This window comes from Stenella coeruleoalba, assembly GCF_951394435.1.
Source record: "Stenella coeruleoalba genome assembly, chromosome: 4".
In the NCBI taxonomy this organism is placed as follows: Eukaryota; Metazoa; Chordata; class Mammalia; order Artiodactyla; family Delphinidae; genus Stenella; species Stenella coeruleoalba.
The window spans coordinates 129,877,551-129,903,886 of NC_137149.1; the positions used below are offsets into that span (position 1 = coordinate 129,877,551).

General features: G+C 40.1%; 1 long non-coding RNA gene across 2 annotated transcripts in view; it reads left to right on the forward strand.

The window, feature by feature from the left end:
* The first annotated feature begins 12,666 nt into the window (after window positions 1-12,666).
* Window positions 12,667-26,336, forward strand: part of LOC307185691 — a 39,802-nt gene continuing 26,132 nt past the window's right edge. For both annotated transcript variants that reach the window (XR_013828146.1, XR_013828147.1), the window contains exon 1: window positions 12,667-13,380. This is a non-coding gene — a long non-coding RNA (uncharacterized lncRNA). The remainder of the gene's footprint in view (window positions 13,381-26,336) is intronic.

Here is a 26,336-nt window from a genome sequence, read left to right on the forward strand (position 1 = left end):
TCATTAAGGTGGCTTCTCTTGTTGCGGAGCATGGGCCCTAGGTGCGCAGGCTTCAGTAGTTGTAGCATGAGGGCTCTAGAGCATGGGCTTTAGAACACAGGCTCAGTAGTTGTGGCGCATGGGCTTAGTTGCTCCACGGCATGTAGGATCTTCCCGGACCAGGGCTCGAACCTGTGTCCCCTGCATTGGCAGGCAGATTCGTAACCACTGTGCCACCAGGGAAGCCCCCTGGGAGCTGTTTTAAGATCAGAGCAGAGCTACCTAAAGTCACCAGAAAAAGAAGAAAAATGGCGCTCAAACCAGCAGGACTTGATTCAATAAAATATCTTTAATAGCGATCAGGATGGACAGGCCAGTGTACATAGTTTGGATTTTATTCTAACTGCAATGGAAAGAGATTCCATAGAGCAATGGCATGATCTGAGTCACTATTTTTTTTAATAAATTTATTTATTATTTTTGGCCATGTTTGGCTGGGATTAGCACATACACCCAAACATATATATAAAGTAGATAATCAATAAGGATCTACTGTCTAGCACAGGGAACTCTACTCAAAACTCAATAACATATATGGGAAAAGAATCCAAAAAAGAACAGATATACGTCTATGTAGAACTGAATCAAGTTGCTGAACACCTAAAACAACACAACGTTGTAAATCAACTATACTCCAATATAAAATAATAATTAATTAAATTAAAAAAAAAAAAGAAATGCCTACTATGTTCCCGACAGACCTCGGTGACCTGGGCTGGAGTCACACCCCTGGAGCCTGAGCAGGCTTGGGTTCCAAGGCTGGACGGTCCTGGGACTGAGGGTACGGGGAGAGATGTACCAGCAAATGAGCCCTCCTTGGACTGTAGTGCCTGGTGCCCTCTTCATGGGACCACAGTCTCCAGGTCCAGGCAGACTCTTTGGGCTGGAAGAGCTCTGAAAAGTCAGCTGGTCTCCAGGTCCCCTGCTGGTGAGTTTCCCACCTCTAGCCTCCTCCCTTACAGTCTCCCCACCTCCAGAGGACAGCTCCTTCAGCAGAGTGGTTTTCCAGAGGTTGGGATTTTGCCTCAGGGGTAAAGAGTAAGGGGGAAGAAGTAATGAGATACAACACTTGGATTGTTTGTTTGTTTTTGGCCAGGCAGCACATGGGATCCTAGTTCCCTACCAGGGATCTAACCAGCGCCCCTTGCATTGGAAGCGCAGAGCCTTAACCACTGGACCACCAGGGAAGTCGCCTTGGACTGGCACATACCAGTCGAGTTTACAACCCATGAGCACAACTTTCTCTAAGGCTCTTGTTGCCAGAATAACCAGAGATGAGTATGAAGAAATCCTGTTAACTTGGGGCCTCTCATAACATGCTTATGGGCACTTCATATTCACAAGGCCTGGGGGGCCGTAATTGACACCTACCCTCTAGAAATGTCCTGCCATAGGGAATGGAAAAAGAATTCCAAACAGGGCAGACTGTCAAGAAGCCAATTTCAAGAGGTGATTTTTACTCACACTGTTTAAAAAAAAAAGCACATGACAAGGTGCTCAACATTCCTAATTATCAGAGAAACGCAAATCAAAACAAGGTATCACCTCATACCAGTCACAACGGCCATCATCAGAGATGGAGAAAAGGGAACCCACTTATGCTGCTGGTGGGAATAGAAACTGGTGAGAGCTATTATAAAGAACAGCATGGAGGTTCCTTAGAAAATTAAAATAAAGCTATCAGATGATCTGGCAATCCCACTCCTGGGGGTATATATATCCAGAGAAAACCAGTATTCGAAAAGACCCACGCACCCCAACGTCCATTGCAGCAGTATTTACAGCAGTCAAGATGTGGAAGCAACCAAAATGTTCACAGACAGATGAAAAGATAAAGAAGATGTGGTACGTATAGACAATGGAATATTGCTCAGCCATAAAAAAGAATGAAATAATGCCACTTAACGGCAACACAGTTGAACCCAGAGGTGATCAGACTCAGTGAAGTCAGGAAGGGAAAGACAAATATCATATAATATCACGTATAGGTGGAATCCAAAAATTGGTACAAATGAACTAATTTACACGGGGCTCCCGAGCATCCCGCATGGGGAACAGCACCCCTCCCTGGCTGTCCCCCAGGGGGAACTCCCATTGATTCAATCACTGCACTCCCATTGATTCAATATGCCTTCTTAAATTGGTGACCCTAATTAAATCAATCATCCTTTTTAATGAGTGTAGGGAGAATTAAGAAGGCAGGTTGATTTAATGGGAGTCAGGAAATCTAAGGCATTTGATTAGTTTAATGAACCTTAAGAGATTTTCGGAGGACGATTGAGTTAACAGGGGTCCCAATAGTTAAAGGAATTGACTTAATCAATGGGAGTGAGGCTATTTAAGGATCTGATTCAATCGATGGGAGTTGTGTATTTTGGGGGGCTGATTGAATCAACGGGAACCTCTTGATACGAGAGTCCTGACTGAATCATCGGTAGTCCCATGATTTAAGGGGACTGTTTGAATCAAAGGCATCCCTTACAGGTCTGGCTCTGACTGCTCTGGAGGTGGGAGAAGGTGGAGTAGTGAAGCTGGTAATAAAGAGGCTTGGGTCTGGTCACCTGTTTGAGTTCCCTAGGTCTGCCATGACAAATGGACAAATCTCGGTGGCTTCACACAACAGAACCTTATTCTCTAACAATTCTGGATAGTATAAGTCCACAATCAAGGTGTTGGCAAGGCTCAGGCCTCCAGAGGACAAACTGTTCCATGCCTTTCTCACCTTGTGGTGTTGCAGGCAACCCTTGGTGTTCCTTGGCCTGTAGATGCATCGCGCCAATCTCTGCCTCTGTGGTCACATGGCATCCTCCCCTGGGTCTCTGTCTCTTCTAAGGACACTAGTCACATTAGGGCCCACCCTAATGACCTCATCTTAATTTGATTACATCTGCAATCGACCCCATTTCCAAATAAGTTCACATTCACAGGTGCCAGGGATTAAGACTTCTATCATCTATCTATCTGTCTATTTATCTATCTGTCTATCTATCTACTGGCCTTACTTCACAGCTTGTGTTATCCTAGCTCCTGGACCAGGGATTGAACCTGCACCCCTGGCAGTGAAAGTGCGGAGTCCTAACCCCTGGCCTACCAGGGACTTCCCAATATATCTTTTGAGAGGGCACAATTCATCCCATAACATCACTCATAGCGAGGAAAAGGAGATAAAGCCTTAAGCCAGTTCAGGACAGGGAGTTAGAACTGAATGTTTTGTAAAACCCCAGAACCCAAGCAGTGCAGGGATCTTAGTCATCCTGGCAACTCCACTGCCTGGAACAGGCCTGGCCCAGGGTACCTGTGTGCTCATTTGTTTAATTGGGCAGAGAAATAAATGGACACAGTGAAAAGAGAAGAGAGAGAGGAAGAGACTGAGGTAAGTTTGGAGAGGAGGCTTAAGAGAGAGAGAAGACATTCACTCCCTAGGTTGTCACAGGCCACACCCATCCCTCCTGTCTCACACGGGGGTGGGTGGTATGGTTCTCATATTTAGATTCCCTCCTTGGTCCCTAAGGCCTCTTAAATGTGTGACTTTAGCTCCTAAAGCTGAGGGAGAGTTTGAATGGGTCTCCCAGAACTCAACATGTCATCTTTTGTCCATAAGCCATCTTTGAGGTTTGTTTTCATTACTTTTTAAATAAATGTGGGATGAGGTATTCCCTCCCCTCCATACTCCCAGTTCAGGGTGCTCCAGTTTGCACCATGATGCTGAAATGAATCAGGACCCTATAGTCCTTGCCCCCCATGTCTTCAGCCTGCCTTTTGTCTGTGGAAAAGTTTTAGCCAAAGAATAAGTTTAATCAGAGAAGTGAGAAAATGCAGAAACAAAGGAAAACAGTCGAAGGAGACCAAATAATAATAGTTTAGTCATTAAGCATAGTCAAGGACCCTTAGTTTCTTCTCAAGGGCTACAGATAACATTCTGAGCCGCATCCTTTGAGCTGTCTTAGAGATACTGAAACCCCCATCAGGTGGAAGAAGGTAACTACATGACAACCAGAAGGTAAGCATGACATAAGCTGCCACAATTTGAGAATTGGGCTCAAAGAAATGGAAACAAATCGACCCTGGAGCTGAAGATTAACCGTACTTAAAACAATCAAGATGACGCTGGTCAGACCACCGCATGACCAATTTCAAGACGACTGTCAGAGCTGACGGTGCTGTTTCTGCACGTAGCCCCCTCCCTCCGCCTATAAAAGCTCTTGCCCACTGGTTGGGGTGGGGGTGAGTCAGCCTTTGGAGAGGAGTCCGCCCCCAACCCACTGTTGCCAGCATCTGCAATAAAGCAAACTTTCCTTTCCGCCAATCTTGCCGCTTTATTGGCTTTTGAGTGGCAAGCAGCCGGACCCCACTTTCGGTTACAATGCTGTTAGTAAGTTTTAAATTGTATTTATCTTTTATAATCAAATCATAGTCTGTTCACTCAGACACTTGTAGCAAGGACAGGAGCTGGTCACAGTATTGGGCACTGTGGCAGAAACAAAGAGAAAACATGCATGGCATCTGCCTGATGGAGACCAGTTAGAGAGGCAAGTATGCTGCAAGTTGTGTGAGTATGCTGAGGGCAACGGTCAATTACAGTCTTGCTAATCAGCGTGGTCTCGCCACCCCACCACGCCTGCATAGCACCATCTGGGAGCCTGGTAGAAATGCAGAACTTCAATCCACCTCCAGACCTAAATCAGAATCTTCATTTTAACAAGATTGCTAGCAGGTGATAGGTATGCACACAGGAGCTTTTGTCCAGGAGACAGAAATCACTTCCCAGCAGGGTGTCCAAAAATGGTATCAACTCAACCATCATCACCAGAACAAGGCCCTGTGCTGGGCACTGGGGACCTAGAGAAGAAATAAATGTGTCCTTGCCCTCAAGGAGCTTGCAGGCTAACAGGGAAACAGACACATAACCACACAACCTCGTCCTACAGAGGAGGTAGCTCTGAGATGCTCTCGTGCTAGGTGGAGGCATCATTTGTTTTAAGAAAACTCCTTATAAAGCATGAAGAGTTTATCCAGTGCAACACCACTCAATTTCCTGTAGGGTCCAAGTAACATAAGAGCTTTCCAAGGGGATCATCTCACATAGCTCTTTGTTCAGTGGCACCGTGACTCTCTGAGCCTCCATTTTCTCAGCTGCAAAATGAGACAATTTGTAACATTTTTTTTTTTTTTTTTTTTGGCCACACTGCACTGCAGGCATGTGCGATCTTAGTTCCCCAACTAGGGATTGAACCAGTGCCCCCTGTACTGGAAGCATGGAGTCTTAACCACTGGACTGGCCAGGGAAGTCCCTAACCTTCCTGGCTTTTATTAGAGCCACAAAGCCACCTTGTGAGAGAGAAGGGCAAGTAAGGACTAACATGAAAATTTACTGAATGGAAAAAAAGAATGCTGCTGGACAGTATGCACACTGTGAAATCATGTTTAGAAAAAAAGTCCCACACATATACTATTTTTTAACGTGTGCTATATATAAACCTATACATAGAGAAAAAGTTCTGTAATAACAATGACTTTCCTGGAGGGCGGAAGTAGGCCTTTATGCACCTCAATAGCAGTTTATTTTCAAAGAAATGTACTACTTCTTAAACGAAAACATTTTAAAAGTATTTAAGTGCATTGGAAATTGGAAGTAATGTTAATCCTGATTATCTGAGTGGCGTGATTACGGATGACATTTTCTCCTAATTATGCTTTCTAAATTTCCTACAATGAACTTGTATCCATCTGGGCCATTTGATTTGTGAGACGCCCTAACCTCCACCCCCGCCCCACCCCCGCAGCCCGCTTTCTTGCTGAGTCTGCAGGTCTCTAGCGCCCTCTGCCGAAGCATCTCTACGTTTTGTCCTTTCCGGAACGAGAAGGTGTAGGTCAGTCTCCTGGGAGTCTTGTTAAAAGGCAGATTCTGATTCAATGGGTGTGGGGCAGGACCGGGATTCGGCGTTTTAAGAAATCCCTGGGGGAGCTGATGCTTGACCTCCCCCAGTGGCAAGGACTGAAACTGCTAGACCACGAAGAGTTATTCTACAACAGCTAGCACAGTACCACTGTCAGCCTCGGACAACGGTCCGGGAGGGCTCCCCGGAAAGCCGAAACCTAACGCGGCGGCGGCTCACCTTGGGGACAAGGGCAACAGGACCGCAGCTGGCGGCCCCACCCCTCGAGGCCCTCGCGGACCCTCCATTGGCCAACCCGCTGACGTAAGCCTCGCGTCACGTGAGGCCGCCGTCCAATGGCGGAGCGCACTCCGCCGGGCCGGTGGCTGGCGCAGGGGACCTACGGAGGTGTGGCGGAGCGCACCGTGGCGGCGAGGTCGCAGGCTGCTGGCGGCTGTATGTGTGCGCTGCCCTCCCCGACGCCTCCCCCCGATTCCCCCTGCGCCTGCAGGCCGGCGCGATGCGGCGCCGCTTCTGGGGCATGTTCAGCTGCCCGTGCGCCGGCGACGGTGCGTTTGGGGCCTTGGCTGCCGCCTCCGCCAAGCTGGCCTTGGGCAGTGACGTGGAGTTGGAGCACGGCTGTGGCGGCCGGCTGGTGGGACTGGGTGGAGGAGCGGCGCTGTGGGGCTGCTGGGCTCCAGGGTGGAGCAGGGCTGGGGGCGCCAGGGCCGCCTCACACCCTGTGGTCCTTTTGGTCCCCTCGGCTGCCGGCCACTACAGACAGCGGGGTTAGGAGAGCATCTCTGCCCTGGAAGTCACACCTGTCGACTCAAAATTGTTGAAAGTTTTACAGCCTCAATGTTGAAAGTTTTATTTGGCAGGAATTTTTAGGACTTCAAGCTGGGAGGCAGCACGTCAAGTAACCCTGAGAGAACTGCTCCGTGAGCCAGCATATACAGGAGTTTTGCGACAAAGGGCAGGTAGTCTGAGTGTCAAAAGATTGTTGTTAGTTAAAGAAAGACAGATATGTCAAGTTAAGGAATTTAGCGCTTTTGTATGTATGGGAAGGTGCAAGAGTCTGGGCGGCTCACTGAAATCATTCCTTTGATGTGCACCTCAGCTATCTGGGCCAGTATCCTGTGTTTTCACATCCTGAGATTCCTCAGGGCTCACCTTTGTGAGTGGCTGCAGTCTGATGGCTGCTAGATGTCAGGTATTCTTTTCCTTCCTGAGTTCCCTCAGGGTTCACCAGCTCACCATGAGGTGGCTGATGACTGTGACATCTTTTGTTTATTGATATGGCAGGCAATATTCCATTTATCAGTTCCTCCTCTTGGTCTGAAATTCGACCAATATTTGGAAGACATTTCATGACCAATTTTTGTCCCATGGCGCTAGGAGGCTCATCCCAGATCAGGCGAAAATTCGTTTTGATACGCCACTCCAGGTGCTAATTTCTGGGTTAGACCCCGTTGATAAAGATTCTCTGGATCCTCTGTCTTACTAGTCTATTATGATCCAGGAGATATTTTCCCTTGTTGCTTGTCCCCATACCTCGGATCACACTATTACAATTATTCTATGTAGAGTTACAAATGTGATTTATTTCCTCAAGATGTTTAGCCATCAATTTTGTTGGAGGCCTGGTTACACGTTGAGTACTGTAAGAGACAGCAAAATAGGCAGGGTATAAGTAATGTAGGTAGTAACACTGACAAGGTCATAGTGCAGCAGGGAGACAAATCATAAACAATTTGGAAACAAAGAACAAATTAAAACAATGATTAGTATAACTAGTTGTAATCCAGTTGTATTGGGCTGGCCAAAAAGTTCGTTCGGTTTTAAGTTAAAAGACTTTTTTCTTTTTTTTTTTTTAAACATTGAGCTCTTACTTTGTGCCAGGCTCTTTTTTTAAAAATTTATTAATTAATTTATTTATTTTGGCTGCACCATGTCTTAGTTGTGGCACACGGGATCTTCGTTGAGGCATGTGGGATCTTTAGTTGCAGCATGTGGACTTCTTAGTTGCGGCATGCAGACTCTTAGTTGCAGCATGCATGCGAGATCTAGTTCCCCGACCAGGGATCAAACCCCGGGCCCCCTGCTTTGGGAGCTCAGAGTCTTACCCACTGGACAACCAGGGAAGTCCCAAGACACGTTTTTCATTTTCACAAAGAACTTTACTGAACGATGTATTCACTAGCCGAATGAACTTTTTGGCCAACCCAATAATAAACCATCAAGTCCACAGGAGAGCCAGCTGGAGAAGCCAAATTCTGGAAGGATCAAGTAGAGAGAAAAAGATAAATGTTTCATCTTTGTTTACAAAGGTATGCTTTATCAACTTGTTGTAGGTCATAGCATAAGAGAAAAGGTGTTTCTGGAAAACAAAAGTTCGTTCAGTCCCATGTAATTAATTCCTGTTGATCTGGATGAAGTAATCAGGTTTTCCATTAGAGTTTTGTCATTTGTTACCCAGTTCAGTGGTATTATCTAAAGGCTATCTGAAACTTACATTTGTTTAAAAGTTCTTTTTATGAGTCTTCTTGAAAATCTTCATTTTGTAAAAGCATCAGTGTAAAATAATGATTGTCTATAAAGGACAAAACTTAAAAGAGCATGGTTAAAGATTTGAGTACAGTGCAATTATCAGGAAACTGGATACTTCTGTGACATATAACATTTTAGAATAACTAGGATTTGGCTGATAACATTATATTAGATGTTAGGAATTTCATATAAATTTTGGAATAGCTATATTAATAACATCTATCCATACACTATAACCTAAGGTTCACCTCCCATCACTTGACAATGGTTTGAAGTAAGTTAACATACCAAATAAACTTAGTTAGTGTAACATTCATCTCTGAGCTGTCTCAGGATGCTCCTTAAAGCACCCCAGAGTCAGTTGGAAGCTAAAAGAGACTTAGTTAGATTTTGATATTTGGGAAGTTTGTTAAAAATATCAAAAGGGTTTTAAAACACAACAGGATCATAGGTCTCTATGAAACAATACTTATTTAACGGAAGTCACAAAAAGATTAAAAAAAAATACAGATCACTTAAGGCCACAGAACCTCACGCAATCTGTTATCAAAAAGGAAAACTGTAAGAAACTTTGTTCAGCTTCCAGTCTTGTACTAGCTTACTAGTACAAATCCATTTACTTAATTAACTCCAATCTAAATTTAGTTAATCCTGACCATGCACAGAATTTTTTTTCCTCAATAAAATGTAATTCCATTCCTTATAACTAAAAACACACATCCTGCTTTCCTACTGTGTACTGAAATGTTTCTCTTTTATTCCTATTAGCTTTAATTACGTGTTTAAATTAGAATCCTCAATTCTTTTTTTTAAAATTTAAATTCCCTTCATGAGTAATAACATCTTATGACTCTTAAATAAGCATATTATACACTTATTGACCATTTTGATACCCTCTTTTGTGAAAGAGGATCTTTCAAATCTATTGTCCTTTTTTCTTTTTTTTTTTTTTTTTTTGGCTGCCGTGGGTCTTTGTTGCTGCGTGTGGGCTTTCTCTAGTTGCGGCGAGCAGGGGCTACTCTTCATTGCAGTGCATGGGCTTCTCATCGCGGTGGCTTCTCTTGTTGCATAGTATGGGCTCTAGGTGTGTAGGCTCAGTAGTTGTGGCACGCGGGTCCTAGAGTGCGCGGGCTTCAGTAGTTGTGGCTCGTGGGCTCTAGAGCGCAGGCTCGGTAGTTGTGGTGCACGGGCTTAGTTGCTCTGTGGCATGTGGGATCTTCCCAGACCAGGGCTCGAATCTGTGTCTCCTGCACTGGCAGGCGGATTTTTAACCACTGCACCACCAGGGAAGCCCTCTATTGATTTTTACTCTCTATTTTACTTATTTCTGTTCTAATCTTTATGATTTTTAAAAGAATTTTTACTAACTGAGCTTTGTTCTTCTTTTTCTAGCTCCTCCGGGTGGAAGGTTAAGTTGTACAGTTCAGATTTTTCTTGTTTCCTATGATAAGTTTGTATCACTGTAAACTTCTCCTTTAGAACTGCTTTTTTTGCATCCTATAGATTTGGACTGTTGTGTTTTCACTTTCATTTGTCTCTAGGTATTTTTTTTTTCCTCTTTGATTTCTTCAGTGATCCATTGGTTGTTTAGTAGCATATTGTTTAGCCTCCATGTGTTTTGGGTTTTTTTTCAGTTATAGTCAGTTTGTAGTTTCATAGCACTGTGTTTGGAAAATATACTTGATATGATTTCAGTTTTCTTAAATTTACTGAGGGTTGTTTTGAGGCCTAGCATGTGATCTGTCCTGGAGAAAGTTCCATGTACACTTGAAAAGGAACTGTATTCTGCTGCTTTTGGAGGAAATATGCCATATATGTATATATCCATCCATCTGGTCTAATGTGTCATTTAAAGCCAGAGTTTCCTTATTGATTTTCTGTCTGGATGACCTGTTCATTGTTATAAGTGGGGTTTTAAAGTTCCCTATTTTTATTTTGTTACTGTCAATTTCTCTCTTTGTGTCAGTTAATATTTGCTTTATGTGTTCATGTGCTCCTATATTGGGTGCATAAATACTTAGTTTTTATATATTCTTCTTGGATTGATCACTTGATCATTATGTAGTGTCCTTCTTTATCTCTTGTAACAGTCCTTATTTTAAATCTAATTTGTCTGGGAGTTCCCTAGTGGCCCAGTGGTTAGGACTTGGCTTTCACTGCCGAAGCCTGGGTTCAATCCCTGGTCGGGGAACTAAGATCCCAGAAGCTTTGCAGCCAAAAAAAAAAAAAAAAAAAAAAAGAAAAAAGGCTCTTTTAAAAACCACTAAAATCTTGAAGACATTGGTATGTGGAGCCTGAAACACTTATTGGGGTATACTAAAAGATTTGAAAAACGAAAAATGGAACTACCATATTACCCAGTGATTCCACTCCTGGGTGTATATCCAAAAATACCTGCAAAACACTGTTTCAAAAAGATGTACCCCAATGTTCATAGCAGCACTATTTACAATTGCCATAATATAAGAGCAACCTCAGTGTCCATGAACAGATGAATGGATAAAGAAGATGTGGTGTGTGTATGTATGTATGTATATATATACATGTATATATATATATATATATATGTATATATACACATACGTACACACAGTAAGTCCCCTACATACAAACCATCAAGTTTCAAAGATGCGAACGTGCATCTGGTTTCAGAAAGGAACCAGAACCTGTGCCATCAACGTCAGGAGCGAGTGAAATTGCAACTTGCCCTCCATCTCCTATTGCTGACGATCCTTCAGCTCTACCATCTCCCACCTCCTCTCCCTCCTCCAGTCAGTAACTCTTCTTGCCTGTTCACTCGATGCCAACCCCTGTATGCCAGCTGTTTTACTGTACTGCTGTACTTTCCAAGATACTGTACTGTAAGATTAAAAATGTTTTATTTTATGTGTTTGTGTGAAAAGTATTATAAACCTATCACAGTACAGTACTATATAGCTCTTGTGTTAGTTGTGTACCTAGGCTAACTTTGCTGGGCTTACAAATTGGACTTACGAACGTGCTCTCGGAACAGAATTTGTTTGTATGTAGGGGCTTAACTATATATACAACACCATGCTACTCAGCTATGAAAAAATAAAATTTTGCCATTTGCAGCAACATGGATGGACTTGGAGGACATTATGCTAAGTGAAATAAGTCAGAGAAAGGAAAATACTGTATGATATCATTTATATGTGGAATCTAAAAAATACAACAAACTAGTGAATATAACAAAAAAGAAGTAAGTTCACAGGTATGGAGAACAAACAGACCAGTGGGGAGGTGGGAGGGGCACTGTAGAGGTTGGGGAGAGGGAGGTAGAAACTCTTGGGTGTAGGACAGGCTCAAGGATATATTGTACAGCATGGGGAAAATAGCCAATATTTTATAATGAATGTAAATGGAAACTAACCTTTAAAAATTATCTTAAAAATTGAAAACATTTTTTAAATAAATTTTTCAAAAGATTCAATATTCTCAAAGAATATTCGAAAAGTAGATATGCATTTCTCTAATTTTTACCTTAATGAATGCACTTTAAAGATGTGAAAAAGTATAAATACGTGACGGTGGGGGGAGAACAAACTGTGGCAACACAATTTATAACACACACACATAGACACACACGCAATCAACAAAAAATTCTGATTTGTTGATTCAGTTATAATGTGCTTTATTAATATAGATCATGACTTCCTTTGTGAATCATCAAATGTGCAGTCATGGCATCCTTTTCAAAGGCTTCTGTCCATTCCCAACACAAGTGTTAATCCACCCTCCACTGCTGCCTTTGATTTACTTTCAGACAAATCTATGATGCAAACAACTCCGTGCTCTGAATCTTTTGGGGTATGGGGTCTCAGCTCCCCTGAGGACGGGTGGTCATGCCCTCCTCCCGAGTACTCCTGCTAGTCAAGTGGGCCCTGAGAGGAGAGGGGGCTGAAGGACCTGAGGACTAAGGGTATCTTTGGGTAGATTTCTAAGGGCCACCCTCACACAACCCTAAGCCCACCATGTGATTCCCACCAACCCAGCAGCATGTCCCCTAGGCAACAGCAAGGCCATACCTATTCCGGAAGGAGCTCAGCCCCTATGAATCAGGCCCAGGGAACCTGCACTTCTGGAAGTTCTTACCCCAAACCTTCACGCTACTCAGTGGTCTCAGGTGCCCTCTGCCATATAGCTCTAGCTCAGTGCTACTGAATACGGGCCTGACAGAGTAACATCGGCACCAACAAAAAGCTTGTTAAAGATGTCATTTCATGAGCCTCACAGGAGAATCATAATTAAGAGTGGGGCCTGGGTTCCCCCCAAATTTGTAAGCACTTTAAAGCTTTGGAAGAAATGTTTGCTACGTGGCTCCCATGCAGTTTCTCATTAGTATTACACGATGAGTATTTAGCAATAACATCACCTGTGCCCTCCCCACAGAGTCTCTTGATCTGGGTGGGAGCATCTGCGTTGTTTTAACTCCAGGTGATTCAAAGGTTAGGCCCGGTTTAAGCACGAGGGCTGCTTGGGTACCTTGATGAGAGTTGCTTCCAGTCTTTGGTCCTTTTGCCTCTGGGGAGGTATCGGTGTCTGCTCTACATGGGATTGGAAGGGGCAGGGCGGTGCAGCCCACTTGCTCTATGCTGTAGCAGAGTTTCTGGACATCTGTGTGAGGGCAGAGCACGTGTAGACAGGAAAGAAAAAGCTCACAGGTTGGTCTCCACGCAGGAGCTCATTGATCCTGAATTTCTCTTTTTCTGAAGGTTGGCATTTCAGCGTTTCAAGGCCTTTTGCCTGTGGGTATGGTGGGAACAGGTGAAGGAGCTGTGCTGTTGCCGTTGAAGGCATATTCTCAAGATGCTGATGTGATTCCTCAACATGATGTCAATGAGAAAATGATCAAGAGCAGGAGGTAGAAGAGGACGAAATGGCAGTTTCTCAGGTAAACGTCCTGTCCTGGGTCAGAGGCTGTGTCTGCTTTTCCTCCTGAAACGTCATGGATTGAGAACCTGCAAACCTTTCATTTTCTAATTCTGACGTTCCTCCCTAGCAAGGTTGTTTTCAACTACTTGTTTTTTTCCTTCTTATGATAGTCATAGTCAGCTCTTCAGAATATTTCTCCCCTGTGTTCCAGAGCCTTTTCCCCATTGTCTGCATCCAGGCTCCCTATAGAGCACGGAGAATTCTCACCATGAATTAATGACCTTCAACTATCGAAATTCCTATTCCTTTTGTGAAAGATCAACACGGGAAGGCATTAGTATCCAAACTTCCCTATGGGATACTTTCAGGTGTTGAGGTATTAGTGAAGAAGGGGAAATGGAATGATTAATGTACATCTGAATGCGACATCAACTTATCACAACAGGATTAAGAAAATGCACTTTTAAATGGGATGGCATTAGTGGTCCAGATAACTCAAAGTTCTGAAAAAAAAAGTAATTAGGAGAGACTTGCTCTGTATATTGAAAAGAAAAACTATTTAAATACAGCATTAGAGTCAGAGAACATGGGAGGTATATGTGGACTGAAATTTGTATAAAATTGACATTTTTTCATGTTAGTTTCAGATTATGTTTTTCTTATGTGTTTCACCTAGAATTCCACAGCAGTGATAATGTGTCTTGTGTGCTTCAGTCACCTGATAATCATTTGTCCCATTACTCCTGCTGTTCACTGGTTCAGGTGCTTTCTGCAAGATTCCTTTGCTATGAGCTCATATATTTCTTGTATCTTTAGTAAGGATTTGGTGTGATTCGCTGAGAAATGTGCATAAGCCATCACGGTAGATCTGGAAACTCGAATTTCTTCTTAGTTTTCCTTTGCTTGTAGTTTGCTTTGAAAAATAAACATTGTCACCTTTGTTTATTAAAGACATTGGCTTTTCAAGTGGAGTCTGTAGTCAGTCAAGCCTTGCTCTTGTAAGTTTCCATTATACTCCACACTCATGCAACAGACATATGGTTCTTTTTCACTTCTTTGTATTTTGAAAAAAGTTTACAAGAATCATTTTATTAATGTATGCTCAATTGTGTTAAATTTCTGAAATATAGCCCAACTCAAATGATAAATATTTTCAGACATCAAAGATTCAGAACCAATAGCTCTAACTTATTGTATATCGTTGAGTGTGTGTCTCCCCAAGTGAATTTATAAAATGCAAAGTGTATCATCCACAAATAGCTTCGTAAGATTTATCCAGTTAAAAATAATTAGTATTAATTCTTCTTTAAAAGTCTGGTAGGATTCACCAGTGAAGCCATCTAGTCCTGGTATTTTTTTGTTGGGAGGTTTTTGAGAACTGATTCAATGTCCTTAATAGTAATTTTGTCAGTTTGCGATTGTTTTATTTTTTCATGATTCAGTCTTTTTATTTTTTATTTTATTTATTTATTTTTTTTGCGGTACGCGGGCCTCTCACTGTTGTGGCCTCTCCCGTTGCGGAGCACAGGCTCCGGACGCGCAGGCTCAGCGGCCATGGCTCACGGGCCCAGCCGCTCCGCGGCATGCGGGATCTTCCCAGACCGGGGCACGAACCCGTGTCCCCTGCATCGGCAGGCGGACTCTCAACCACTGCGCCACCAGGGAAGCCCTATTTTGTATTTTTTAACTCTTTCTTTGGCCCATTGATTCCTTAGGATCGTGTTGTTTAATTTCCACATATTTGTATATTTTCCAGACTCTGTCCTGTTGTTCATTTCTGGTTTCTTACCATTGTGGTTGAAAAAATACTTAGTAAATGAAGTAAATCAGAAAGAGAAAGACATATCATATGTTATCTCTTATGTGGAATCTAAAATATGACACAAATGAACCTACCTATGAAACAGAAACAGAAGCACGGGCATAGAGAACTGACTGGTGGTTGCCAAGGGGGAGGGGTTTATGGGACAGTGGAGTGGGAGTTGGATTTAGCAGATGTAAGATTTTATATATAGAATAGATAAAACAACAAGGTCCAACTGTATAGCACAGAGAACTATATTCAATATTATATGGTAAACCATAATGGAAAAGAATATTAAAAATATAAAAATATTAAGAATGTGTATGTGTGTGTGTGTGTATATATATATATATATATATATGTAACTGAATCACTAAAAAAATACTTCGTATGATATTAGTCTTCTTAAATTTGCTAAGACTTGTTTAGTGACCCATCACATGATCTGTCCTAGAGAATGTTCAATGTGCAGTAGAGAAGAACATGTATTCTGCTGCTGTTGGATGGACTGTTCTGTTTTTGTCTGTTAAGTCCATTTGGTCTTAATGTATTATTCAAATTCAATACTTCCGTATTGATTTTCTTTCTGGATGATCTATTCATTGTTGAATGGTGGGTATTAAGGACCCCTACACTTTTTTTGTATTGTCTAGTTCTCTCTTCAATCTGTTAGTATTTGTTTAATACATTAAGGTCCTCCACTGTTGGGTGCATATTTATTTGAGTGTTGTCTTCTTGACGAATTGACAACATAATCATTATATAATGACCTTAAATTTTTTCTTCTTGCAGCTTTTGCCTTAAAGTCTATTTTGTCTGGTATTTTGTCTGGTGTAACTCTAGCTACCACTGCTTTCTTTTGGTTTCCACATGTATGGAATATCTTCTTCTAAACTTCACTTTGAGCCAATTTGTGTTTTTAACCCTGAAGTGAATCTCTGGTAGGCAGCATACAGTTTGATCTTGTAGTTTTAACTATCTAGCCACTCTATGACTTTTGACTAGAGAATTTAATATATCTATGTTTATAGTAATTATTGATAGGTAAGGACTTACCAAGGCCATCTTATTGTTTCCTGGATGTTTTGTTGTTTCTTGTTTCTTTTTCCCTCTTTTGCTGCCTTTCTTTGTGAATTAGTGATACTCTGTAGTGGTATGTGATGACTTCCTTCTCTTTATATTTTCTGAATCTACTGTAGGTTTTTGCTTTGTGGTTCCATGAGGCTCATGGAAAATGTCTTGTAGATACAACAGTCTATTTTATGTTGATAACAATTTAACTTCCATCAGATACAAAAAATCTACTCTTTTACTCCCATCCGTGAATTTTTGTATATGGTGTTACAATTTACCTCTTTGTATACTGTTTACACGTTAAAATTATTATAGCTGCAGTTATTTTTAATAATCTAATTCTTTAATCTTTATATACTAAATTTAACTGTTTAACCCGCCACCATATCACACTATTAAAGTATTCTTACCTAACTATATACTTACAAGTCTATTGTGTATCCTCATATGTTTTCATGGTCCTATTTAGTGTCCTTCTATTTTAGCTTGAGGAACTGTTACAATTTCTTCTAAGACAGATCTAGTGATGATGAACTCCCTCAGCTTTTGTTTTTTGAAAAGAGTTTTTAATCTCTTCATTTAAGAAGGGTAGTTATGATGGATAGAATATTCTTGGTTGGCAGGGGTTTTTTTGTTGTTTGTTTTTTTAATTGAGCAATTTGAAAATATCGTCCCACTCTCTCCTGGTCTGTGAGGTTTCTGCTGAGAAATCAAATTTTAATCTTATGAAGGTTCTCTTGTAAGTTATAAGCCTCTCTCCTCCTGATGCTTTTAAGATTCTTTGTTTTTGATAGTTGACAATTTTACTATAATGTGTTTTGGAGAAGAATTTTTTTTATTTTGAGTTAAGTTTGTCTGGTACCCTATGAACTTCATGAACTTGGATATCCAGATCTATTCCCTGACGTGGAAAGTTCTCAGCCACTATTTATTTAAATAAGCCTTCTGTCTATATCTTTTCCTTCTAAGACTCCATAATTTATAGGATGTTTCTTTTGATGGTATCTATAGATCACATAGTCATTCTTCACTCTTTATCTTTGCTCTCCTCTGAGTGTATACTTTCAACTTACTGTCTGCTAACTCATGGAAAATTTCTTCTGCTTGATCTGTTTTGATATTGATGATGCTTATTGCATTTTTTTTCTTGTAATATATTGAACACATAATATTATTTGAATTTAAGGCATACAGCATGGTGATTTGATACATTTACATATTATACTATGATTGCCATTGTAGCAATATTTATCACCTCTATCATGTCACATAATCATTATTTCTTTTCTTAAAATTTTTATTGGAGTATAGTTGCTTTACAATGTTGTGTTAGTTTCTGCTGTACAGCAAAATGAATCAGCTATACGTATACGTATATCCCCTCCTTTTTGGGTTTCTTTCCCATTTAGGTCACCACAGAGCATTGAGTAGAGTTCCCTGTGCTATACAGTAGGTTCTCATTAGTTATCTATTTTATACACAGTACTGTAGATATGTCAATCCCAATCTCCCAATTCATCCCACCCCCCCCTTTTTCCCCCGTAGTGTCCATACATTTGTTCTCCAAGTGTGTGTCTCCATTTCTGCTTTGCAAATTCGTTCATCTGTACCATTTTTCTAGGTTCCACATATATGTGTTAATATACCATATTTGTTTTTCTCTTTCTGACTTACTTCACTCTGTATGACTGTCTCTGGGTCCATTCACGTCTCTGCAAATGGCACAATTTCATTCCGTCTTATGGCTGAGTAATATTCCATTGTATATATGTACCAGGCCTTCTTTATCTATTCCTCTGTTGATGGACATTTAGGTTGCTTCCATGTCCTGGCTACTTTAAATAGTGCTGCAATGAACATTGGAGTGCATGTATCTTTTTTAATTATAGTTTTCTCTGGGTATATGCCCAGGAGTGGGATTACTATGTCATACGGTAGTTCTATTTTTAGTTTTTTAAGGAACCTCCATACTCTTCTCCATAGTGGCTGTATCAATTTACATTCCCACCAACAGTGTGAGAGGGTTCTCTTTTCTCCACACCCTCTCCAGCGTTTATTGTTTGTAGATTTTGTTTGTTTGTTTTGGCTGTGCTGGGTCTTCCTTGCGGCATGTGGGCTCTTCTTTGCGGCGAATGGGCTCTCTAGTTGTAGCATGCGGGCTCTAGAGCAGGGATCCCCAACCCCCAGGCTGCACTGATCTATTAGGAACCAGGCTGCACAGCAGGAGGTGAGCAGTGGGCAAGCAAGCAAAGCTTCATCTGCCACCCCTCATTGTTCCCCATCACTCGCATTCCCACCGGAACCATTCCCCCCTCCCCCATCCATGAAAAAATTGTCTTCCACAAAACCACTCCCTTGTGCCAAAAAGGTTGGGGACTGCTGCTCTAGAGCACGAGCGCTCAGTAGTTGTGCTGTGTGGGCTTAGCTGTGGTATGTGGGATCTTAGTTCCTCGACCAGGGATTGAAGCCGGCCCCCTGCATTGGGAGCATGGAGTCTTAACCACCGAACCACCAGGGAAGTCCCTGTTTGTAGATTTTTTGATGATGGCCGTTCTGACCGGTGTGAGGTAATACCTCATTGTAGTTTTGATTTGCATTTCTCTAATAATTAGTGATGTTGAGCATCTTTTCATGTGCCTCTTGGCCATCTGTATGTCTTTGGAGAAATATCTATTTAGGTCTTCTGTCCATTTTTTATTTTTTAATTGAATTGTTAGTTTTTTTGCTATTGAGCTGCATGAGCTGTTTGTATATTTTGGAGATTAATCCCTTGTCAGTTGCTTCGTTTGCAAATATTTTCTCCCATTCTGAGGGTTGTCTTTTGGTCTTGTTTATGGTTTCCTTTGCTGTGCAAAAGCTTTTAATTTTCATTAGGTCCCATTTTTTTAATTTTTGTTTTTATTTTCATTACTCTATGAGGTGGGTCAAAAAAGATCTTGCTGCAATTTATGTCAAAGAGTGTTCTGCCAATGTTTTCCTCTGAGAGTTTTATAGTGTCTGACCTTACATTTAGGACTTTACTTTTTTTTTTTTTTTTTTTTAATTTGGCTGCACTGGGTCTTAATTGCTGCATGCGGGATCTTCATTACGGCATGAGGGATCTTCATTGCGGCATATGGGATCTTTAGTTGCGACATGCGGGATATTTAGTTGCAGCATGTGGGATCTTTAGTTGCGACATTTGGTCTCTTAGTTGCGGCATGCAGGATCTAGTTCCTTGACCAGTAATCGAACCCAGGGCCCCTGTATTGGAAATGCAGGGTCTTAACCACTGGACCACCAGGGAAGTCCCCTACATTTAGGTCTTTAATCCGTTTTGAGTTTATTTTTGTGTATGGTGTTAGGGAGCGTTCTAATTTCATTATTTTACATGTAGCTGTCCAGTTTTTCCAGCACTCCTTATTGAAGAGGCTATCATCTCCATTGTATATTCTTGCCTGCTTTATCATAGATTAGGTGACCATAGGTGTGTGGGTTTACCCCTGGGCTGTCTATCCTGTTCCATTGATCTATATTTCTGTTTTTGTGCCTGTACCATACTGTCTTGATTACTGTAGCTTTGTAGTATAATCTGAAGTCAGGGAGCCTGATTCCTTCAGCTCCATTTTTCTTTCTCAAGATTGCTTCGGTGGGGACTTCCCTGGTGGCACAGTGGTTAAGAATCCACCTGCCAGGGCTTCCCTGGTGGCGCAGTGGTTGAGAGTCCACCTGCCAATGCACAGGACACGGGTTCATGCCCCAGTCCGGGAAGATCCCACATGCCATGGAGCGGCTAGGCCCGTGAGCTATGGCCTCTGAGCCTGCATGTCCAGAGCCTGTGCTCCGCAACAGGAGAGGCCACAACAGTGAGAGGCCCACGTACTGCAAAAAAACAAAAAAAGAATCCACCTGCCAGTGCAGGGGATACGGGTTCGAGCCCTGGTCTGGGAAGATCCCACATGCTGAGGAGCAACTAAGCCCATGTGCCACAACTACTGAGCCTGCTCTCTAGAGCCCCTGAGCCGCAACTGCTGAAGCCTGAGTGCATAGAACCTGTGCTCCACAACAGGAGAAGCCACCGCAATGAGAAGCCTGCACACCACAATGAAGAGTAGCCCCCGCTTGCCACAACTAGAAAAAGCCCACACGCAGCAATGAAGACCCGACACAGCCAAAAATAAATAAATTAATTAATTAAAAGAAAAGATTGCTTTGGCTATTTGGGGTCTTTTGTGTTTCCATACAAATTGTAAAATTTTTTGTTCTGATTCTGTGGAAAATGCCATTGGTAATTTGATAAGGATTACATTGAATCTGTAGATTGCTTTGGGTGGTATAGTCATTTTCACAATATTGATTCTTCCAATCCAAGAACATGGTATATATCTCCATCTATTTTTGTCATCTTTGATTTCTTTCATCAGTATATTATAGTTTTCTTAGTACAGGTCTTTTGCCTCCTCAGGTAGGTTTATTCCTAGGTATTTTATTCTTTTTGTTGCAATGGTAAATGGGATTGTTTCCTTAATTTCTGTTTCTGATCTTTCATTGTTCATGTATAGGAATGCAAGAGATTTCTGTGTATTGATTTTGTATCCTGCAACTTTACCAAATTCATTGATGAGCTCTACTAGTTTTCTGGTGGCATCTTTAGGATTTTCTATGTATAGTATGTCATCTGCAAACAGTGACAGTTTTACTTCTTCTTTTCCAATTTGGATTCCTTTTATTTCTTTTTCTTCTCTGATTGCTAGGACTCCCAAAACTATGTTGAATAATAGCAGAGAATACACATCCTTGTCTTATTCCTGGTCTTAGAGGAAATGCTTTCAGTGTTTCACCATTGAGAATGATGTTTGCTGTGGGTTTGTCATATATGGCCTTTATTATGTTGAGGTAGCTTCCCTCTGTGCCCACTTTCTGGAGAGTTTTTATCATAAATGGGTGTTGAATTTTGTCAAAAGCTTTTTCTGCATCTATTGAGATGATCATATGGTTTTTATTCTTCAGTTTGTTAATATGGTGTATCACATAGATTGATTGATTTGCATATATTGAAGAATCCTTGCATCCCTGGGATAAATACCACTTGATTGTGGTATATGATCCTTTTAATGTGTTGTTGGATTCTGTTTGCTAGTATTTTGTTGAGGATTTTTGCATTTGTGTTCATCAGTGACATCGCTCTGTAATTTTCTTTTTTTGTAGTATCTTTGTCTGGTTTTGGTATCAGGGTGATGGTGGCCTAGTAGAATGAGCTTGGTAGTGTTCCTCCCTCTGCAATTTTTTGTATGAGTTTGAGAAAGATGCGTGTTAGCTCTTCTCTAAGTGTTTGATAGAATTCGCCTGTGAAGCCATCTGGTCCTGGACTTTTGTTTGCTGGAAGATTTTAAATTACAGTTTGAATTTCATTACTTGTGATTGGTCTGTTCATATTTTCTATTCTTCCTGGTTCAGTCTTGGAAGTTTGTACCTTTCTAAGAATTTGTTCATTTCTTCCAGGTTGTCCATTTTATTGGCATATAGTTGCTTATAGTAGTCTCTTGTGATCCTTTGTATTTCTGCAGTGTCAGTTGTAACTTATTTTTCATTTCTAATTTTATTGATTTGAGTCCTCTCCCATTTTTTCTTGATGAGTCTGGCTACAGGTTTATCAATTTTATTTATCTTCTCAAGAACCAGCTTTTAGTTTCATTGATCTTTGCTACTGCTTTCTTTGTTTCTGTTTCATTTATTTCTGTTCTGATTTTTATGATTTCTTTCCTTCTACTAGCTTTGGGTTTTTGTTTGTTCTTCTTTCTCTAGTTGCTTTTGGTGTAAGGTTAGGCTGTTTATTTGAGATTTATCTTGTTTCTTGAGGTAGGATTGTATTGCTATACACTTCCTTCTTAGAACTGCTTTTGCTGCATCCCATAGATTTTGGGTCATCATGTTTTCATTGTCATTTGTTTCTAGGTATTTTCTGATTTCCTCTTTGATTTCTTCAGTGATCTCTTGGTTATTTAGTAGCATATTGTTTAGCCTCCACCTGTTTTGTTTATTATAGTTTTTTTTTTTTCCTGAAATAGATTTCTAATCTCATAGTGTTGTGGGCACAAAAGATGCTTGATACTATTTCAATTTTCTAATCATTGTTTCATTATTGTGGTTGGAAAAATTAAGATCTAGTCTATTAGTAAGTTTGATTATAATACAATACCATTGTTTATATTCACTATACTGTGCATCGATCTTTAGGAATTATTTACTATTAGTTAAAAGTTTGTACCCTTAAACATCTCTCTTATTCCCCACATCTCAGCCCCCCTGATAACCAAGATTCTTGTGAGTTTGGCTTTTTTTTTTTTTTTTGGATTTTACATATAAGTGATATCAGGTAGTATTTGTCTTTCTCTTTTTGATTTATCTCAGCATAATGTACCCAAGGCCATCAATGGTGGAAAATGGTAGAATTTTCTTCTTTCTAATGGCTTAATAATATTCATTGTGTGTATGTATATGTAGATAAATATATAGATATAAATATCACATCTTTCTTATCCATTCATCTGTTGATAAGAACCTAGGTTGATTCCATATCTTGGCTATTGTGGGTAATGTTGCTGTAAATATGGGAGTGCATATATCTTTTTAAGTTAGTGCTTTTATTTTCTTTGAATAAATACCAGAAATTGGAATTGCTGAATCATATAATAGATCTATTTTTACTTTTTTGAGAAACCTTCATATTGTTTTTCATAGTGGCTGCAAAAATTATATCCCCACTAACAGTTCCCGTGTTCCCTTTTGTCCACATCCTCACCAATGCTTATCTCTTGTCTTTTTGATGATAGCCATTCTAACGGGTGTGAGATAATGTCTTATTGTGGTTTTGATTTGCATTGTACTGATGATTACTCATGTTGAGCACATTTTCATATGTCTATTGGCCATTTGTATGTCTTTTTTGGAAAAACAAAAACCATTTCCTTTACCCATCTGTACATTGGATTAGTTGGTATCTTGTGGCATTTTATGAGGTTTTTTTTAATGTACTTTGATTGTATGCCCCTTTATTGAATATATAATTTGCATTTTTTCCCATTTGGTAGGTTAACTTTTCATTTTGTTGATTGTTTATTTTGTTGCACAGAAGCTTTTAAGTTTGATTTATTCTCAGTTGTTGATTTCTGCTTTTGTTGTTTGTGCTTTTAGTGTCATATCCAAAAAAAAAAAAAAAAAAAGTCACATCATCAAAACCAATGTGGAGGAGTTTCTTACATTTTCTTTTAGGACTTTTATGGTATCAAGTCTTAGGTTAAAGTCTTTGATCCATCCTGAGTTAATTATTGTGAGTTGTTTTATATAGGGGTCCAATTTTATTTTTGCTTACATTTATCCAGGTTTTCCAACACCATCTATGGAAGACACTATTATTTCCCCATGGTTGTTCTTGGTTACCTTGTCAAAAATTAGTTAGTAGTGTTCAATGTAGAGACTTTTCACCAACTTTACTAAATTTATTCCTAAGTATCATATTATTTTTGATGCTATTGTAAATTAGATAGTTTATTTTTTCAGATGTTTTACTACTTGTGTGTAGAAATACAACTGATGATGTATGTTGATTTTATATACTGCAATTTTACCTACTTTGTTGATTAGTTACAACATTTTGGGACTCTTTTGGATTTTTTGTATACAGAATCATACCATCTTCAATGAGAATTTTCTTCCTTTCTGATTTGGGTGCCTTTCTTTGTGTTTCCTGATTTCCCCAGCTAATACTTCCAGTACTATACTGAATAAGAGTGATTCAGTGGACATCACTGTCTTGTTCTTGTTCTTGGCAGAATAGCTTTTACCTTATTACCATCAAGTATGATGTTAGCTGTGGGCTTGTTATGTATGGACTTAATTATGTGGAGGTATGTTCCCCCTATACTCAATCTGTTCAGAGTTTTTAATCATAAAAGAATTGCATTTTGTCCAGTGCTTTTTCAGCATCTACTGAAATGATCATGTGATTTTTATTTTTACTCTATTAATATGGTGTATCCCACATATTTGTTTGTGTACCATTGAACTATTCTTAAATCCCAGTGATAAATCCCATTTGGTCCCAGTGGATAATCCCTTTCAGGTATTGTTGAATTTGATTTGCTCATATTTTGTTCAGAACTTTTGCATCTATATTAATCAGTTTTATTGGCCTCCAGTTTTCTTTTCTTGTAGAGTCTTTATCTGGCTTTGGTGTCCCGGAAATCCTCCTCTCATAGAACAAGTTTGGAAGTATTCCTTAGTCTTTCATTTTTTGGAAGAGTTTGAGAATTACTGGTGTTAATTCTTCATAGCTTTGGTAGAATTCACCAATAAATTCATCTAGTCCTTGAGTTTTCTGTGTTGGGAGCTTTTTTGATTACTGATTCGATCCCTTATCATTGGTCTGTTCAGATTTTCTTTTTTTTTTTTTTTAACATCTTTACTGGAGTATAATAGCTTTACATTGTTATTCAGATTTTCTATTTCTTCCTGATTCAGTCTTTGTAGGTAGTGAGTTTCTAGGAAGTATCAGTTTCTTCCTGAGTATCTAATTTGTTGGCATACAATTGTTCAAAGTAGTCTCTTATCCTATGTATTTCTGTAGTATGAGTTGTAATGTCTCCTCTCTCATTTCTAATTTTGAGTCTTCTATTTTCCTAGTCTAGCTAAAAGTTTGAAAATTTTATATTTTTGAAAATCCAGCCTTTAGTTTATTGATCCTTTCTTGTATATGTTTTATTTATTTATTTCCACTCTAGTCTTTATGATATCCTAACCTCTGCCAACTTTGGAATAAATTTCTTTTTCTACTTCCTTGAGGTGTAGAGTTAGATTGAGAGCTTTCTAATTTCTTGTCGTATGCATTCATCACTATAAACTTTCCTCTTTGAACTTCTTTTGCAGCATCCAATACGTTTTGGTATGTTGTGTTTCCATTTTCATTGGTTTTGAGATTTTTTTAAAAAAAATTCTCTTTGGCTTTCCTTTTTGACCCACTGAAGTGTACTGTTTAGTTTCCACATATTTTTAGATTTTCCATTTATGCTCTTGTTGATTTCTAGTTTTATATAATTGTGTTCAGATATTTGGTATAATTTTGATCTTCTTAAATTTGCTAAGACATGTTTGTGTCCTATCATATGATCTTTCCTGGAGTATGTTTCATGTGCACCTGAGAACAAGTTGTTGGATAGAATGTTCTATATATGCCTGTTAAGTCCATTTGATGTAAGGTATAGACCAGTGTTTTCTTGTTGATTTACTCTACGGATGATCTATCCATTGCTGAGAAGGGAGTATTGAAGTCCCCTACTATTACTGTATTGTCTATTTCTTTCTTCAGATCTGTGTTTGCTTAATATATTTAGGTGCTTTGATGTTGGGTGTGTATATATTTACAATTGTTATATCTTCTTGATGTATCGACCCTTGTGTCATTATATAATGACCTGCCTTGTGTCTTATTATGGTTTTTGGCTTAAAGTCTGTTTTGTCTGATATAAGTATGGCTACCTCCACATTATTTGGCTTCCACTTGCATGGAATATAATCATCCATGTCTTTACCTTGACCCTAACTAAGCGTGTCTTTAAAGCTTAGGGGACTTCCCCTGGAAATGAGGGGATTTCCCTGGTGGTGAAGTGGTTAAGAATCCGTCTGCCAATGCAGGGGACATGGGTTTGAGCCCTGGTCCAGGAAGATCCCACATGCCGCAGAGCAACTAAGCCCGTACGCCACAACTATTAAAGCCCTAGAGCCCGTGCTCTGCAACAAGAGAAGCCACTGCAATGAGAAGCCTGTACACTGCAATGAAGAGTAGCCCCCACTCACCACAACTAGAGAAAGCCACGCAGCAACGAAGACCCAACGCAGCCAAAAAATAAACAAATAATTTTTTTAAAAAAAGTTGAAATGAGTGTCTTATATGCAAAATATAATTGGGCCTTATATTTTTTTATCCAGCCAGCCACTCTATGGCTTTGATTTGTGAATTCAATCCATTTACATTTAAAGTGATTTTTGATATGTAAGGACTTATTACTGCCATCTTATTAATTACTTCCTGATTGTTTTGTAACTCCATTGTTTCTTTTTCC